This window comes from Neovison vison, chromosome 4 (assembly GCF_020171115.1).
Source record: "Neovison vison isolate M4711 chromosome 4, ASM_NN_V1, whole genome shotgun sequence".
Lineage (NCBI taxonomy): Eukaryota > Metazoa > Chordata > Mammalia > Carnivora > Mustelidae > Neogale > Neogale vison.
The window spans coordinates 145,742,917-145,759,837 of NC_058094.1; the positions used below are offsets into that span (position 1 = coordinate 145,742,917).

The 16,921-nt window shown below is 37.8% G+C and overlaps 1 protein-coding gene across 4 annotated transcripts in view; it reads left to right on the top strand.

Annotated features, from left to right (window-relative positions):
* Positions 1–16,921, top strand: part of CCDC146 (coiled-coil domain containing 146) — a 122,838-nt gene that overhangs the window by 927 nt on the left and 104,990 nt on the right. Inside the window, exon 1 of one of the 4 annotated variants that reach the window (XM_044245876.1) lies at positions 9,629–9,812. The exons of the other annotated variants lie outside the window; for them this stretch is intronic. The gene's annotated coding sequence lies outside the window, so the exon portion shown is untranslated. Of the gene's footprint in view, positions 1–9,628; positions 9,813–16,921 lie in introns of those variants that run through there. 4 annotated transcript variants of the gene reach the window in all.

Sequence of the window (16,921 nt, forward strand, 5' to 3'; positions counted from 1 at the left end):
TTTCCTCTTTTCTGTCCTCCTAGTTCTTTCTCCCTCCTTATTCTCCTTCCTGGTTAGTGAAGTCTTATGATAAGTGCTAGCTTTTAGGTCCACCAAATTCCCACTGAATACTAGCTCTGTCCTTGACTTTGTGTTTCATTTGGTCATAATTATTCAGACTGATCTTCAAAGTGTCTTTTTAATGAAAACCCATGGGGATAACTTTGAAAATTTTTGAAAAAGACATTTGTTTAAGCAAATTGAGAATGCACTCACATTTGTTGTACACATGCCAAATATTTTTAGATTAAATAGGAATAAATACCTAGAAGATTATTTTGTTTCTGTGGTGAGATTTCCTTTTCTGAGACAAACCAGAATTGAATTGGCAAGTGAGCCATAATTGTCTCTGTGGCAAAATCTTTGTTTGATTATTTTCAAACAAAACTAAAGAAAATTGACTGAAATGCTACTTTTCTGATTACATTAATTGAAACTGGAGAAAATGATATAAGATTAATATAGGATATTAAAAAGTTGTTGATACTTTAAAAATTCTTTTTTATTGATATATTACTTTTGTATCAAATCTGTCCACATGTCAATGATGACTAATAAAAATACTGCCTTCCATCTGTGTGACATTATAGTTTTCAAAGCATGTTCACATGTGTCATCTTGTAGCATCCTCATAAAACACTCAGTTTAGAAGAGCAAGTATTATTATCCTGACATTATAGATGAGGAAACAAATTCAGAAAGATTAAAATTAAACAATTAGAGAGTCTGGCCCTCTTACCACTCTACTAAAAGGTCCTCTATCCTTCTGACTCCTTTGAAGAAAAGTAATTATTCATCAAATGAATGAAGAATCATAAATAACTTTTCATTCCTATGTTGTTCTTTTTTTTTTCAGCTGAAGTTGTAAAAATACCTTATAAGTAAACTCTTAAGGGGGAAAAGTTTATAGTAACTGACATACCCACCAGCAGTATATGTTCATGATGTATACATAGACATGCTGCTGGTGGGCGCGTAAGTTGTTAAAAACTTTCCAGAGTTCATTTCAGCAGTATGCATAAATCACTTGAAAAATATGTGTATCCATGACTTGGAAATTGTACTTTTGGGGATTTAATGTAAGCATAAAATTAGGGACATTCAAAAAAAACTTACATTCAAGGAATTTTGTCCTATAGAGTTATTTATGATACTAAAATAATGAAGTAACTTAAATGTCCAAAAATAGTAGGGTGTTGTGTAAATCAGTATACATCTGGAATATTCTGCAGCAATTCAAAAATTATATTTTGAAGACTACTCAGTGATGTGGGAGCACTTCTATAATATAATTGTAAAGGAAAATCATCCAGTTCTTATTCTGTGTGTTTCTCCTTTACTCTCACACTACTACCACACTCATAACACTTCTTCTGACACTTTTGGCTACCACGTGTCTGAGGGGTTTTCCCGTAACAAGTAGTTTTCCAAGAAACCAGCAGGGTGTTCTACAGTTTGACTCTATTCTAACACTACGTACCTGCAAATAGTGTCAGATCCCACAGGGTAAGAACTCAGTTCTACAAGACTGCTCTTACCCACTTGAGATGCTAATTATGAGTAGTGGGTCCTTAGGTTACCCACAACTTCTGTCTCGTTTGCCTACAAATCAGAGGTTCCCACAACTGCCTTCACAGTTTTGATGAACTTGCCAGAATGGTTCTCAGAACTCAGGAAAACATGTTTACCAGTTTATTAAAAGATTTGATGAAAATGAATGTCGATAGATAGATAGATAGATAGATAGATATCACCAAATGAAGAAAGAGATAGGGTGAGGTCTGGCAGGGTTCTGAGAACAGGACCTTCTGTCTCCCCGGAGTTGGGGTGTGTCTCTCTCCTTGTGTGGATGTGTTTGCCTAAATGGAAGCTCTACAAACCCCATACTATCGGGATTTTCATGGAGGCTTCATCATGTAGATATGATGGATCCTTAATTCCATTTTTAGCCCTTCTTTCTTCTTAGGAGACTGGTGCAGAGCTGAAAACTCCAACCTTCTTATCATGGTTCGTACTCTCCAGTGACCAACCCTCATCCAAGAGCCATCCAAGAGCCACCCAAAGTCATCTCACTAGAACAAAAGACATTTCTATCATCCCCAGAAATTACAAGGGTTTCAGGAGCCCTGTGCCAGGAGCCAAGGAGAATCATCATATATTTTTTCCTATTATCTCATGGTAATATTAAGTGAAAAGAGTAGAATGCCAATTGTATGTTTAGTATGATCCCAATTGTATAATAATGATAATAATTTTATTTTTTTAAAGGTTTTATTTATTTGAGAGGGAGAGAGAGAGGGAATGAGAGAGAGAGCATGAGAGGAGAGAGGTCAGCAGGAGAAGCAGACTCCCTTGCTGAGCGGGGAGCCTGACTCCAGGATCATGACCCAAGCCGAAGGCAGTCGCTCAGCCAACTGAGCCACCCAGGTGCCCCAACAATAATAATTTAAAATTTTTATTTTATTTTATTATTTTTTAATAATTTTTAATTTTTTATTAACATATAATGTATTATTAGCCCCAGGGGTACAGGTCTGTGATTTGCCAGGTTTACACACTTCACAGCACTCACCATAGCACATACCCTCCCCAATGTCCATAACCCCACCACCCTCTCCTAACCCCCTCCCCACCCCCCACAACCCTCAGTTTGTTTTGTAAGATGGAGATTCTGTTATGGTTTGTCTCCCCACAATCCCATCTTGTTTCATAAAATAAAATTGTGTGGGTCTTTTTGTGGTTTTTTTTTTTTTACAATAGGATCTCATTTTATTTTATTTTTTTTCCAATTTATTTATTTTCAGAAAAACAGTATTCATTATTTTTTCACCACACCCAGTGCTCCATGCAAGCCGTGCCCTCTATAATACGAATCACCTGGTACCCCAACCTCCCACCCCCGCCGCCACTTCAAACCCCTCAGATTGTTTTTCAGAGTCCATAGTCTCTCATGGTTCACCTCCCCTTCCAGTTTACCCAAAAGCACATACCCTCCCCAATGTCCATAACCCTACCGCCCTTCTCCCAACGCCCCTCCCCCCAGCAACCCACAGTTTGTTTCGTGAGATTAAGAGTCACTTATGGTTTGTCTCCCTCTCTATCCCATCTTGTTTCATGGATTCTTCTCCTACCCACTTAAGCCCCCATGTTGCATCACCACTCCCTCATATCAGGGAGATCATATAATAAAATTGTGTTTTAAAAAATATATCCCATGGAAACAATTTCAACTTGGTAACAATGGTAATCTCCAAGTAGTAAAATAATGAATTATTTCATTTTTTGTGTGTTTGCAATAATAAACATATATTACATTTATAATTTAAAAGTTTTAAAAGCACTTCTTAAAATACATTGTTTCCTAAAACTAACTCAAATAATGAAATAGTTGAAGGATTTCTTACTATGTAAATGTAAATGCTGATGAAGAGTTTACTTTATTTAATAATTGATATTCAATAAATGGACAGCAGAGGGCATGAGTCAGTTTTCAGAAAAATGTAACTTAAATAGAATTCTGGGATTCAGCTTAGCCAAGGGAAGCCAAAGGAACTTGCCAACTTTCTCAATTATAAACTTTTACAGCGAATATATCTTATGACTTTCATTCTTGTGAAATCTTAATAAACTCAATCTAATAACTGACAGTACTAAGAAATATTTAATGAATATGTAGGTAGCTTCCCTTGAAATCATCACTGACATATGGACAGATTTGGTTATTTGTTTCTATGCCCTATGATGTGCAGGAAAGTGTCTGTGATTTAATGCAGTCAAACTTTCCCATTCTAAGCACCTTGAGAAATTGCCTACGTTAGACATATTCTTGAGTACTTTGTATGTTAAAGCAATATGTAAGTGTGTTTATGTATGTATCTGAGATAACTTAAACAGAGCAACCAGAGTTTACTCATAATACAAAAAATTTAAAAGCTAATTTTAGACAAGAGTTCTTGTATGTGCTAATGCTTAATTCCATTTTTACAAGGTAGAAATTTTGTTTTCAACCATTCAAAAGGAGTAGCATTGAATAGAAATTCCACTTACATTTTATGTATTTTGACGCTATGCTGTTAGTTATGTATAGGTTCGAGATTAATAGTTTCCTGAGAAATTTCATTTTGTCATTAAATAATAACCTTCTTTATCTCAAGTATTGCTGTCTTGTTATGTTCTTTTTTAAATTAATTAATTAATTAATTTTTAATAAACATATAATGTATTTTGATCCCCAGGGGTACATATCTGTGAATCGCCAGGTTTACACATTTCATGGCACTCATCATAGCACATACCCTCCCCAATGTCCATATACCCACCACCCTCTCCCATCCCCCCTCCCCCAGCAACCCTCAGTCTGTTTTTTGAGATTGAGTCTTTAATGGTTTGTCTCCCTCCCAATCCCATCTTCTTTCATTTTTTCTTTTTCTACCCCCCACACCCCCCACATTGCATCTCCACTTCCTCATATCAGGGAGAGCGTATGAAAGTTGTCTTTCTCCGATTGACTTTTTCCGCTAAGCATAATACCCTCTAGTTCCATCCACGTCATCACAAATGGCAAGATTTCATTTCTTTTGATGGCTACATAGTATTCCATTGTGTATATATACCACCTCTTCTTTATCCATTCATCTGTTGTTGATGGACATCTAGGTTCTTTCCATAGTTTGGCTAATGTGGACATTGCTGTTATAAACATGCCCCTTTGGAGCACCACGTTTGTATCTTTAGGATATATACCCAGTAGTGCAATTGCTGGGTCCTAGGGTAGCTCTGTTTTCAGTTTTTTGAGGAAGCTCCACACAGTTTTCCAGAGTGACTGCACCAGCTTGCATTCCCACCAAAAGCGGAGGAGGGTTCCCCTCTCTCTGCATCCTCTCCACCATCTGTCATTTCTTGACTTGTTAATTTTAGCCATTCTGACTGGTGTGAGGTGGTATCTCACTGTGGTTTTGATTTCTATTTCCCTGATGTCGAGTGATGTGGAGCATTTTTTCACGTGTCTGTTGGCCATCTGGATGTCTTCTTTGCAGAAATGTCTGCTCATGTCCTCTGCCCATTTCTTGATTGGATTATTTGTTCTTTGGGTGTTGAGTTTGATAAGCTCTTTATAGATTTTGGATACTAACCCTTTATCTGATATGTCGTTTGCAAATATCTTCTCCCATTCTCTCAGTTGTCTTTTGGTTTTGCTAACTGTTTCCTTTGCTCTGGAAAGGCTTTTGATCTTGATGAAGTCCCAATAGTTCATTTTTGTCCTTGCTTCCCTTGCCTTTGGCAATGTTCCTGGGAAGAAATTGTTGCTGCTGAGGTCAAAGAGGTTGCTGCCTGTGTTCTCCTGAAGGATTTTGATGGATTCCTTTCTCACATTGAGGTCCTTCATCCATTTTGAGTCTATTGCGTGTATGGTGTAAGGAAATAGTCCAATTTCATTTTTCTGCATGTGGCTGTCCAATTTTCCCAGCACCATTTGTTGAAGAGGCTGTCTTTTTTCCATTGGACATTCCTTCCTGCTTTGTCAAAAATTAGTTGACCATAGAGTTGAGGGTCTATTTCTGGGCTCTCTACTCTGTTCCATTGATCTATGTGTCTGTTTTTGAGCCAATACCATGCTGTCTTGATGATGACAGCTTTGTAATAGAGCTTGAAGTCTGGAATTGTGATGCCACTAACTTTGGCTTTCTTTTTCAATATTCCTTTGGCTATTCAGGGTCTTTTCTGGTTCCATATAACTTTTAAGATTGTTTGTTCTATTTCTTTGAAAAACATGGATGGGATTTTGATAGGGATTGCATTAAATGTGTAGATTGCTTTAGGTAGAATAGACATTTTCACAATATTTGTTCTTCCAAACCATGAGCATGGACCATTTTTCCATTTCTCTGTGTCTTCCTTAATTTCTTTCATGAGTACTTTATAGTTTTCTGAGTATAGATTCTTAGCCTCTTTGCTTAGGTTTATTCCTATGTATCTTATGGTTTTGGGTGCAATTGTAATGGGATTGACTCCTTAATTTCTCTTTCTTCTTGATCTTGTTGTTAGTGTAAAGAAATACACTTGTATCTTGTTGTTAGTGTAAAGAAATACAGCTGACTTCTGTGCATTGACTTTATATCCTGACACTTTACTGAATTCCTGTACAAGTTCTACCAGTTTTGGAGTGGAGCCTTTTGGGTTTTCCACATATAGTATCATATCATCTGCAAAGAGTGTTAGTTTGACTTCTTCTTTGCCGATTTGGATGCCTTTAATTTCTTTTTGTTGTCTGATTGCTGAGGATAGGACTTCTAGTACTATGTTGAACAGCAGTGGTGATAATGGACATCCCTGCCATATTCCTGACCTTAGCAGAAAAGCTTTCAGTTTTTCTCCATTGAGAATGATATTTGCAGTGGGTTTTTCATAAATGGCTTTGATAATATTGAGGTATGTGCCCTCTATCCCCAGACTTTGAAGAGTTTTATTCAGGAAGGGATGCTGCACTTTGTCAAATGCTTTTTCAGCATCTATTGAGAGTATCATATGGTTCTTATTCTTAATTTTATTAATGTATTGTATCACATTGATTGATTTGCAGATGTTGAACCAACCTTGCAGCCCTGGGATAAATCCCACTTGGTCGTGGTGAATAATCTTTTTAATGTACTATTGGATCCTATTGGCTCATATTTTGGTGAGAATTTTTGCATCTGTGTTTATCAAGGATATGGGTCTGTAATTCTCTTTTTTGATGGGATCCTTGTCTGGTTTGGGGATCAAGGTGATGCTGGCCTCATAAAATGAGTTTGGAAGTTTTCCTTCCATTTCTATTTTTTTGGAACAGTTTCAGGAGAATAGGAATTAGTTCTTCTTTAAATGTTTGGTAGAATACCCCTGGGAAGCCGTCTGGCCCTGGGCTTTTGTTTGTTTGGAGATTTTTGATGACTGTTTCAATCTCCTTACTGGTTATGGGTCTGTTCAGGTTTTCTATTTCTTCCTGATTCAGTTGTGGTAGTTTATATGTCTCTAAAAATGTATCCATTTCTTCCAGATTGTATAATTTGTTGGTGTAGAGTTACTCATAGTATGTTCTTATAATTGTTTGTATTTCTTTTGGTGTTGGTTGTGATCTGTCCCCTTTCATTCATGATTTTATTTATTTGGGTCCTTTCTCTTTTCTTTTTGATAAGTCTGGCCAGGGGTTTGTCAATCTTATTAATTCTTTCAAAGAACCAGCTCCTAGTTTCATTGATTTGTTCTATTGTTTTTTTAGTTTCTGTTTCATTGATTTCTGCTCTGATCTTTAAGATTTCTCTTCTCCTGGTGGGTTTAGGCTTTCTTTGTTGTTCTTTCTCCAGCTCCTTTAGGTGTAGGGTTAGGTTGTGTATTTGAGACCTTTCTTGTTTCTTGAGAAAGGTTTGAACTGCTATATATTTTCCTCTCAGGACTGCCTTTGTTGTGTCCCACAGATTTTGAACCATGGTGTTTTCATTATCATTTTTTTCCATGAATTTTTTCAATTCTTCTTTAATTTTCTGGTTGCATTCTTTAGAAGAATGCTGTTTAGTCTCCATGTATTTGGGTTCTTTCCAAATTTCCTCTTGTGATTGAGTTCTAGCTTCAGAGCATTGTGGTCTGAAAATATGCAGGGAATGATCCCAATCTTTTGATACCAGTTGAGTCCTGATTTAGGACCCAGGATGTGGTCTATTCTGGAGAATGTTCCATGTGCACTAGAGAAGAATGTATATTCTGTTGCTTTGGGATGGAATTTCTGAATATATCTGTGATGTCCATCTGGTCCAGTGTGTCATTTAAGGCCTTTATTTCCTTGTTGATCTTTTGCTTAGATGATCTGTCCATTTTAGTGAGGAGAGTGTTAAAGTCCCCTAATATTATTGTATTATTGTCGATATATTTCTTTGATTTTGTTATTAATTGGTTTATATAGTTGACTGCTCCCACGTTAGGGGCATAGATATTTAAAATTGTTAGGTCTTCTTGTTGGAGATGATATAGTGTCCTTCCTCATCTCTTATTAGAGTCTTTGGCTTAAAATATAATTTATCTGATATAAGGATTGCCACCCCAGCTTTCTTTTGATATCCATTAGCATGGTAAATTGTTTTCCACCCCCTCACTTTAAATCTAGAGGTTCTTCGGATCTTAAATGAGTTTCTTGTAGGCAGTATATTGATGGGTTTTGTTTTTTTATCCATTCTGATATCCTGTGTCTTTTGATTGGGGCATTTAGCCCATTAACATTCAGGGTAACTATTGAGAGATATGAATTCAATGCCATTGTATTGCTTGTAAGGTGACTGTTACTGTATATTGTCTCTGTTTCTTTCTGATCTACTACTTTTAGGCTCTCTCTTTGCTTAGAGGACCCCTTTCAATATTTCCTTTAGAGCTGGTTTGGTGTTTGCAAATTCTTTCAGTTTTTGTTTGTCCTGAAAGCTTTTAATCTCTCCTTCTATTTTCAATGATAGCCTAGCTGGATATAGTATTCTTGGCTGCATGTTTTTCTCGTTTAGTGCTCTGAATATATCATGCCAGTTCTTTCTGGCTTACCGGGTCTCTGTGGATAGGTCTGCTGCCAATCTAATATTTTTACCCTTGTATGTTACAGACTTCTTTTCCCAGGCGGCTTTCAGGATTTTCTCTTTGTTGCTAAGACTTGTAAATTTTACTATCAGGTGATGAGGTGTGGACCTATTTTTATTGATTTTGAGGGGCGTTCTTAGCAGCTCCTGGATTTTGATGTTTGTCCCCTTTGCCATATTAGGGAAATTCTCTACAATAACACTCTCCAATATACCTTCTCCTCCCCTCTCTCTTTCTTCTTCTTCTTCTGGAATCCCAATTATTCTAATGTTGTGTCATCTTATGGTGTCACTTATCTCTAGAATTCTCTCCTCATGGTCCAGTATTTGTTTGTCTCTCTTTTGCTCAGCTTCTTTATTCTCTGTCATTTGGTCTTCTATGTCACTAATTATTTCTTCTGCCTCATTTATCCTAGCAGTAAGAGCTTCCATTTTTGATTGCACCTCATTAATAGCTTTTTTTATTTCAACTTGGTTAGATTTTAGTTCTTTTATTTCTCCAGAAAGGGCTTTTATCTCTCTGGAGAGTGTTTCTCTAATATCTTCTATGCCTTTTTCAAGCCCGGCTAGAACCTTGAGAATCGTCATTTTGAACTCTAGATCTGTCATATTACCAATTACCAATGTCTGTATTGATTAGGTCTCCAGCCTTCGGTACTGCCTCTTGCTCTTTTTTTTTTGTGGTGAGTTTTTCCGCCTTGTCATTTTGTCCAGATAAGATTTGCTTTCTCCTCTTCTGGAATTCCACTGTTTTTCTTGGTGAGTGAAGTTGGTCTTGGCTGGGTTTCTTGTTGATCTTCTGGGGGAGGGGCCTGTTGTAGTGATTCTCAAGTATCTTTGCCCCAGGCGGAATTGCACTGCCCTTACCAGGGGCCGGGCTGAGTAATTCGTTCAGGTATGCTTTTGGGAGCTGTTGTTCCCTGAGGGCTTTCGGTAGAGTTCTGGAGGATGGGAATGAAAATGGCGGCCTCCCAATCTCTGGCCCGGAGGAGCCAAGAGCTCGGGGTCCCGCTCCTCAGTGTGCCCTCAGAGAAAAGTGCCCAACTGTCCCTGTCTCCCTGGCCTCTGGCTGCGCTTGGGGGAAAGCGCTCAATCGCTCGCACTTGGAGAAAAGTGCCCGGTCACTTCTGTCTCCGTGGCCTCTGGCCGCGCTCCGAGCTCATCCAGCCTGCAGACCTGTTTAAGGTAAGCCAGAGTTGAGAGCTCACTCCTTGGTTTTGTTGCTGTTGCCGGCTTCCCCCTCTAATACCTGTGAGCTCTGTGACACTCAGATACCCCCAGACCTTCTGTGACCCGCAGGTCCTGGGGTTATGCTGCCCCCACGTGCGCTTCCCCCCAGTTTAGCCTCTGGAGCGATGTCCCCCCATGGAGCAGACTTTTAAAAGTCCTGATTTGGGGGGCACCAGGGTGGCTCAGTGGGTTAAGCTTCTGCCTTCAGCTCAGGTCATGATCTCAGGGTCCTGGGATCAAGCCCCTCGTTGGGCTCTCTGCCCAGCGGGGAGCCTACTTCCTCCTCTCTCTTCCTACCTCTCTGCCTGCTTATGATCTCTGTCTGTCAAATAAATAAATAAAATCTTTGAAAAAAAAAAAAAGTCCTGATTTTGTGCTCCATTGCTCCGCCACTTGCAGGGAGCCGGCCCCTACCCCCCGCAGTCTATCTTCCAGTCACTTTGGATTCACTTCTCTGCAGGTCCTACCTTTCAGAAAGCGATCGGTTTTCTGTTTCTAGAATTGTTGCTCTTCTTCTCTTCGATTTCCTGTTGGATTTGTAGGTGTTTGCAATGGTTAGATAAGCTATTTAGCTGATCTCCTGCTACCTGATGTTGTCTCAGCCTGCTACTTCTCCGCCATCTTGACTTGCACCCCCCTTATTATGTATTTTTATCTAATAATATTTTCACCCCTTTACTTCAAGCCTGTGACACTGTATTTGGGACTTGTGTCTTATAAACAGAACACAGCAAGATATTTTAAAACCAATTTGAGAATCTTTCTCAACAGGTAAACTAATCCACTTTACAATTTTTATAATTACTTTTACATTTATATGCATTCTTGACAGCTTATTTTGTGTTTTCTATTAATCTTGCCTTTTTGCTTTTTGGGGGAGGGGTCCTCTCTGTTAATTTAGTCTGTATATTTTTCTTTATTCACCTTTTCCTCCATATAATTTGGAAGGCTATTTCTTTTCTTCTAATCATTATCCTTGGGTTTTTGGCATACTCTCTTGACTTAGCAGAAGCCTAATCAATCAGTATCTTCCTCCTTCTCTTGAACAGTGAAATTCTTTAACATCAGTCTTCTCCCTTCTGTCTTCCATGTCATTTATTCCCTTGTATATTTTGGTTTAGTAGTTGTTATTATTATTATTATCATTTTAGAGTGAGCGAGCCTGAGTTGGGGACAGGGGCAGAGGGAGAGAGAGAGAATCATAAGCAGGCTCCATGCTCAGCACAGAGCCTGGCACAAGGTTTGATCTCACAACCCTGAAATCATGACCTGAGCCAAAATCAAGAGTCAGTCACTTAACTGTCTAAGCCAGGCTTGCTCCCCTATTATTGTTTTTTGTATTTTGTGCTCATTTAGATTTAGCAACATTTAAGAATTTATTTGCTCACCTCTTTCCTTCTAAATTTGGTTTTGTTTTTACTGAAGTGTATCTTTATATATATATATATTTAATGAGTCTTTGAGTTATTTCTTCAGATTTTGTCTCTAAATGTCTTTATTTTGCCCTTACTCTTAAATAACTAGTTGACAGTTACTGTCTCTCAGCACTTTGAAGTGGTACAGTTTTTGCTAATGAGAAGTCTAAGTCTTCTGTCTGTCTAATTTAGTGCCTTTGTAGAGAAACTGCCTTTTCTCTCTGGTTGCTTTTAGAATTTTTTTCTTTGTTTTGATAGCCTACAGTTTTCATACTTTGTGTAAATTCTGTTCTTTTTGTTGCTTTGCTTTGTTTTATAGTTACTGAGGTATAATTTACACACAGTAAAATCCACCCTTTTGGGGTGAACATTTCTATCAATTTTGGCAGATGTATACAGTGATGTAGCCACATGACAATCAAGATGTAGTATTTTTCCATCACTGTCAAAAGTTCCCTCATACTACTTTGTAGTCACTCCTTCTCCCCCAGCATCCAGCCCCTGGCAAATACTTGATCTGTTAGCTGTCCCAATACTTTTGCCTTTTCCAGGAACTTCTAAAACAGAATCATATACTACATAGACTTTTGACTTAATATAATGTATTTGAGATTCATCCACACTATTGTATGTATCAATAGTTTATTCATTTTTATTTCTTTTTTTTAATTCATTTTTATTTCTGAGTCATATTCCATTCTATGAATGTACCACAATCTGTTTATACATCCCTTAAGTTGATATTTGTGTTGTTTCCAGTTTGGAGTGAATATTAATAAAACCAATGTAAACATTTGTGTACAGTTTTTGAATAGATACACATCCTCCTTCCCCCTGCATAAATACATATGAATGAATGGCTGGGTCATTTGGTAAATGTATGTTTAACTTTATAATAAGTAAGTTGTTGTCCAAAGGAGCTATACAACTTTGCATTCTCACTAGCAGTATGTGAGAGTTCAGTTACTCCACGTCTTCACCAACACTTGGTGTCACGTTCTAAAAATCACTCTAATAACTGTGGTTGTATCTCATTGGGACTTTTAAATTGGATTTCCCCAATTACTAATGAAGTAAGCATATTTTCTTTTTTTTTTTAAGATTTTATTTATTTATTTGACAGACAGAGATCACAAGTAGGCAGAGAGGCAGACAGAGAGAGAGGGGGAAAGCAGGCTCCCTGCTGAGCAGAGAGCCCAATGCGGGGCTTGATCCCAGGACCCTGGGATCATGACCTAAGCCAAAGGCAGAGGCTTTAACCCACTGAGCCACACAGGTGCCCCTGAATAAGCATATTTTCATATTCTTATTTGCCATTTGTATATCTTAGGTTAAGTATATGTTCAAATCTTTTGCCCACTTTTTAAATCAGTCTATTTGATTTCCTATTATTAAGCTATGAGATTTCTTTTATATATATATATATTTTTAAAGATTTTTATTTATTTATTTGACAGACAGAGATTACAAGTAGGCAGAGGAGATAGGCAGAGAGAGAGGAGGAAGCAGGCTCCCCATCGAGCAGAGAGCCTGATGTGGGGCTCGATCCCAGGACCCTGGGGCCATGACCTGAGCCAAAGGCAGAGGCTTTAACCCACTGAGCCACTCATGCACCCCTAAGCTATGAGATTTCTTAATATATTGTCCATACTAGTCTTGTGACAGATAAATTATTTGCATGTATTTTCTTCCCATCTGTGATTTTTGTTTTCAGTTTCCCAATACTGTCTTCCAAAGAGCAGAACTCTTAGATTTTGAAAAGTCCAATTTATCTATTTTTCTCTTTTATGATTTGTGGTTTTGTGTCCAATCTAAAAACAAACAAACAAAAACAAACAAACAAAAACAAAAAACCTTTCTCCAAACCAAGGTTGTGAATAGTGAATATTTTCTTCTGAACACTTTTTACTTTTAGATTTTACATTTAGTCATATACCTCATTTCAAGTTACTTTTTGTAAATGATAGAGGGTATGGTTTGAGGTGCATCTTTTTACATAAGAATGTCCAGTTGTCCAGTATCATTTGCTGAAAAATATGATCATCTTAATGGATTAAAAAAAGTTTAGCAAAATTCAGTACACTTCCTGTTAGAAACTTCCAACAAACTTGGAATAGAAGGACACTTCCTCCACCTGGTACAGGCAGCTATGGAAACTTACCTTCATACCATATTTAACTATGAAAGACTGAATGCTTTCCCTGTTAAGATGTGCTACAAAGGAGCACCTGGGTGGCTCAGTTGGTTAAGTGGCTGGCTTCAGCTCAGGTCATGATCCCAGGGTCCTGGGATTGAGTTCCACATCTCTGCTGAGCAGATAGCCTGCTTATCCCTCTTCCTCTCCCTGCTGCTCTGTCTGCTTGTGCTCTCTATCTCTCTGTCAAATAAATAAATAAATGATCTTTAAAAAAAAAAAAAAAAAAGAAAGAAAGAAAAGGATGTGGAACAAAGGGAGAATGTTCACTCACCACTTTTGTTCTGCATTGTACTAGAGGTCCTATATAGTATAATAAGGCAATAAAAAGAAATAAAAGGAATCTACATTGGAAAGGAAGAAGTAAAATTGTGTTTATTTGCAGATAGCATGATCATGTGAATAGAAAATTCTAAGGAATATTGTGCAAAGCTACTGAATTAATAAAAATGTTTCACAAGGCTACAAAATACAAGGTCAGTGACAAAAACCAATTTTATTTCTTTTCTTTTGAAGATTTTATTTGTTTGTTAGAGATGGTGCACAGGCACAAGAGAGAGCACGAGCAGAGGAGAGGAGCAGAGGGAGAGAGAGAGGCAGACTCCTCACAGAGCAGGGAGCCCAATGCAGGGCTCAATCCCAGGACCCTGAGATCACAACCTGAAGGCAGATGCTTAACCAACTGAGTCACCCAAGCACCCCACCAATTTTATTTCTAAGGACTAACAATGACATTTGGAAATCAAAATTGAAAAATAATATCATTTACAATAACATACAAAATGTGACATACTTAGGGATAAAGTTAACAAAACATATACAAGACATATCTTCTGAAAACCATAAGACATTGCTATGAAAAACTGAAGATGACCTAAATAACTGGGGAGAAAAACAAAAATTCAAGAAAAATAAGACTCAACATTAAGATGGCATATTGCCCCACACTGATGTATTGATTTGTTGCTCAGTCAAAATTGCAGCAGGCTTTTTTAAAGATAGAAATTGACAAGTTCCTTCTAAAATATGTATGGAAATAAAAATACATAGTATAGCCAAAACAATTTTGAGAAAAAACTAAGTTTGAGGATTTATACTACGTCATTTTAATACTAACTGCAGAGCTTTGATAATACAATATTGTATTGGTATTAGAATAGAAATAAATCAATGGAACAGCATAGAGAACATAGAAATAGACCTACACATATTTAGTTAATTGATATTTGGAAAAGGTACTATGATAATTCAATGGGAAGAGGATATTTTCCTAACAAATGGTGCTGAACCACTAGATATCCATCTATCCCTCACCTCCCCAAAGAAGATCAATCCTACTTCACACCATACACAAAAACTTGACAGAGATAAAAGATGCAAGTAGAAGAGCTAAAACTCTTAAAGTTCTAGAAGAAAATATAGGGGGAAAATCTTGTGACCTTGAGTTTGGCAAAGATTTCTTAAGGTACAAAATGTGAACCATAAAAGTGAAAAAATGATACATTGAATTCCCTCAAAATTAAAAAAATTTGCTCTTCAAAAAGACAATCCTAAGAAAATGAAAAGATTGGGAGAGACTGAGAGAAAATATCTACAAAACATATTAATAAAAAAATTGTATCCCAAAGACACAAAGAATGCTTACAATATTAGTAGGTAGCAAAAGAACCTGATTTTTTTACTGGGCAAAAAATAGTAAGTAGACACTATCATCTAAGAAGATATGTAAATGGCAGATAAGCCCATAAAAGACATTCCACATTAAGTAGTCTTATGGAAATGGAAATTAAAACCACAAATTAAAAATCAAAATTAGATGCCACTACACATCCAGCAGAATGGATAAAAATACTGACATTATCAAGTGTGAAAGGACATGGATCAATGGGAACCTTGGTGTCCACTTTTTCCTGGTGTGAATATAAAATCACAGAGCCACTTTGGAAGACAATCGGACAGTTTTATATTGAGTTAAACATATACTTACCATATGACCCAGTAATCCCATTCATAGATATTTACCCAGGAAAAATGAAAACATACATTCACATGAAGACTTATACTCAAATGTTTATAGCAAAGTCAAATGTCTATCAGCTGGTGAATTGGCAAATAAATTGTGGTGCATCTGTACATTGTGATATCACTCGGCAATAAAAGGAATGAAATATTGATGCCCACAGCAATGTAGGTGAACCTCAAAAACCTTCTGTTAAATTATAGAAGCCAGAAAAATCCATGATTCTATTTACATAAAATACTGGAAAAAGTAAGACTAGTTGTGACTAGGTGCCTGGGATGGCAGGCGTGGGGATAGGACAGGGCACGGATCATAAAGGCACACAGTGGAAGCTTTTAGAGCTCATGGCGTCATAAGCACGGTAGGAAGGTGCACACATGAGTTATGTCTTTCCACAATGTCAGCTTTAGTCAATCACAAAGCAAGGTTAAATCACAATGATAAAGCAGACTCAGGATTCCAAACTCCATGACATCTCCCCATGTGATTAAACGTGGCTTCTTACATGGCACACAGAGCAGGATAGAAGACAAGCCATATAACAAACAAGATAACAGAAAGGAGTGGGAAGTGAACGAACCAAATGTGAACTCAGTTTGTGGGTACGCCACTGAGATAAGGCCTGCGTCTGGTCCGGGTCAGCTCTCTGCATTCACTGCTTCTCATGATCAGCAGGGAAGGCTCTCGGTTCTGTTTGGAGAACAGAATTGGGCAAAACCATCGGTGGCAGTTGCCTTTTTTAAGTGGTCAGATGCAGAAGGGTCAGGTCTGAGGAGTCTGACAGTTTGTTGCCAAAATCCTTCCCTTTTTAAAGGGATTTAATCGGTTTTGGATTTCTGCAGACCTCCTCTGGTTCTGCTGGTTATCAGTTCTGGGGTGTCGTCAGCTGACATTGGTCCTGGCAATATCTCCTATCTGCAATGTCTCCTAGCTGCAGTACCTTAACTGCTTGCGTCATTGCTTGACGCAGGTTCCTGCTTGACATGAGAGACTCCATTTTGCTCTCTACAAAATAAGAATGTTTGTGGCAGCGATTACCCAACTGTCAATATGTGTAAAAACTCATATTGTACTCTTAAAATTATGAGTTTTATTGCACATAAATTATATCTCCATAAAGCTGACTCAAAGAAACCCACGTAAGTCTACTTTTTCTCTCTTCCTCTTAGGCAGGAGCCCCAAGTTCAGTGTTACTAGATAGCATTGTGGCTTCAGGATGGTTGCCAGTGGCTGCTGTCTGACCATGCTGACTCACCTTGAGATATGCATCCACCTGGGTCTCACACTTGGTTCTCCTGGGCGGTATCTTTGAGAATTCTGCCTCTTTCTCTGGTTCTCAGTGGCATGCACCGCAAAGCTTTCCGAAGCCGTGTCTTTCATCACAATGTCAAGGGTGCTTGGGATGTAGTGCTCTCGGCTAGCCTTCAGTACATCT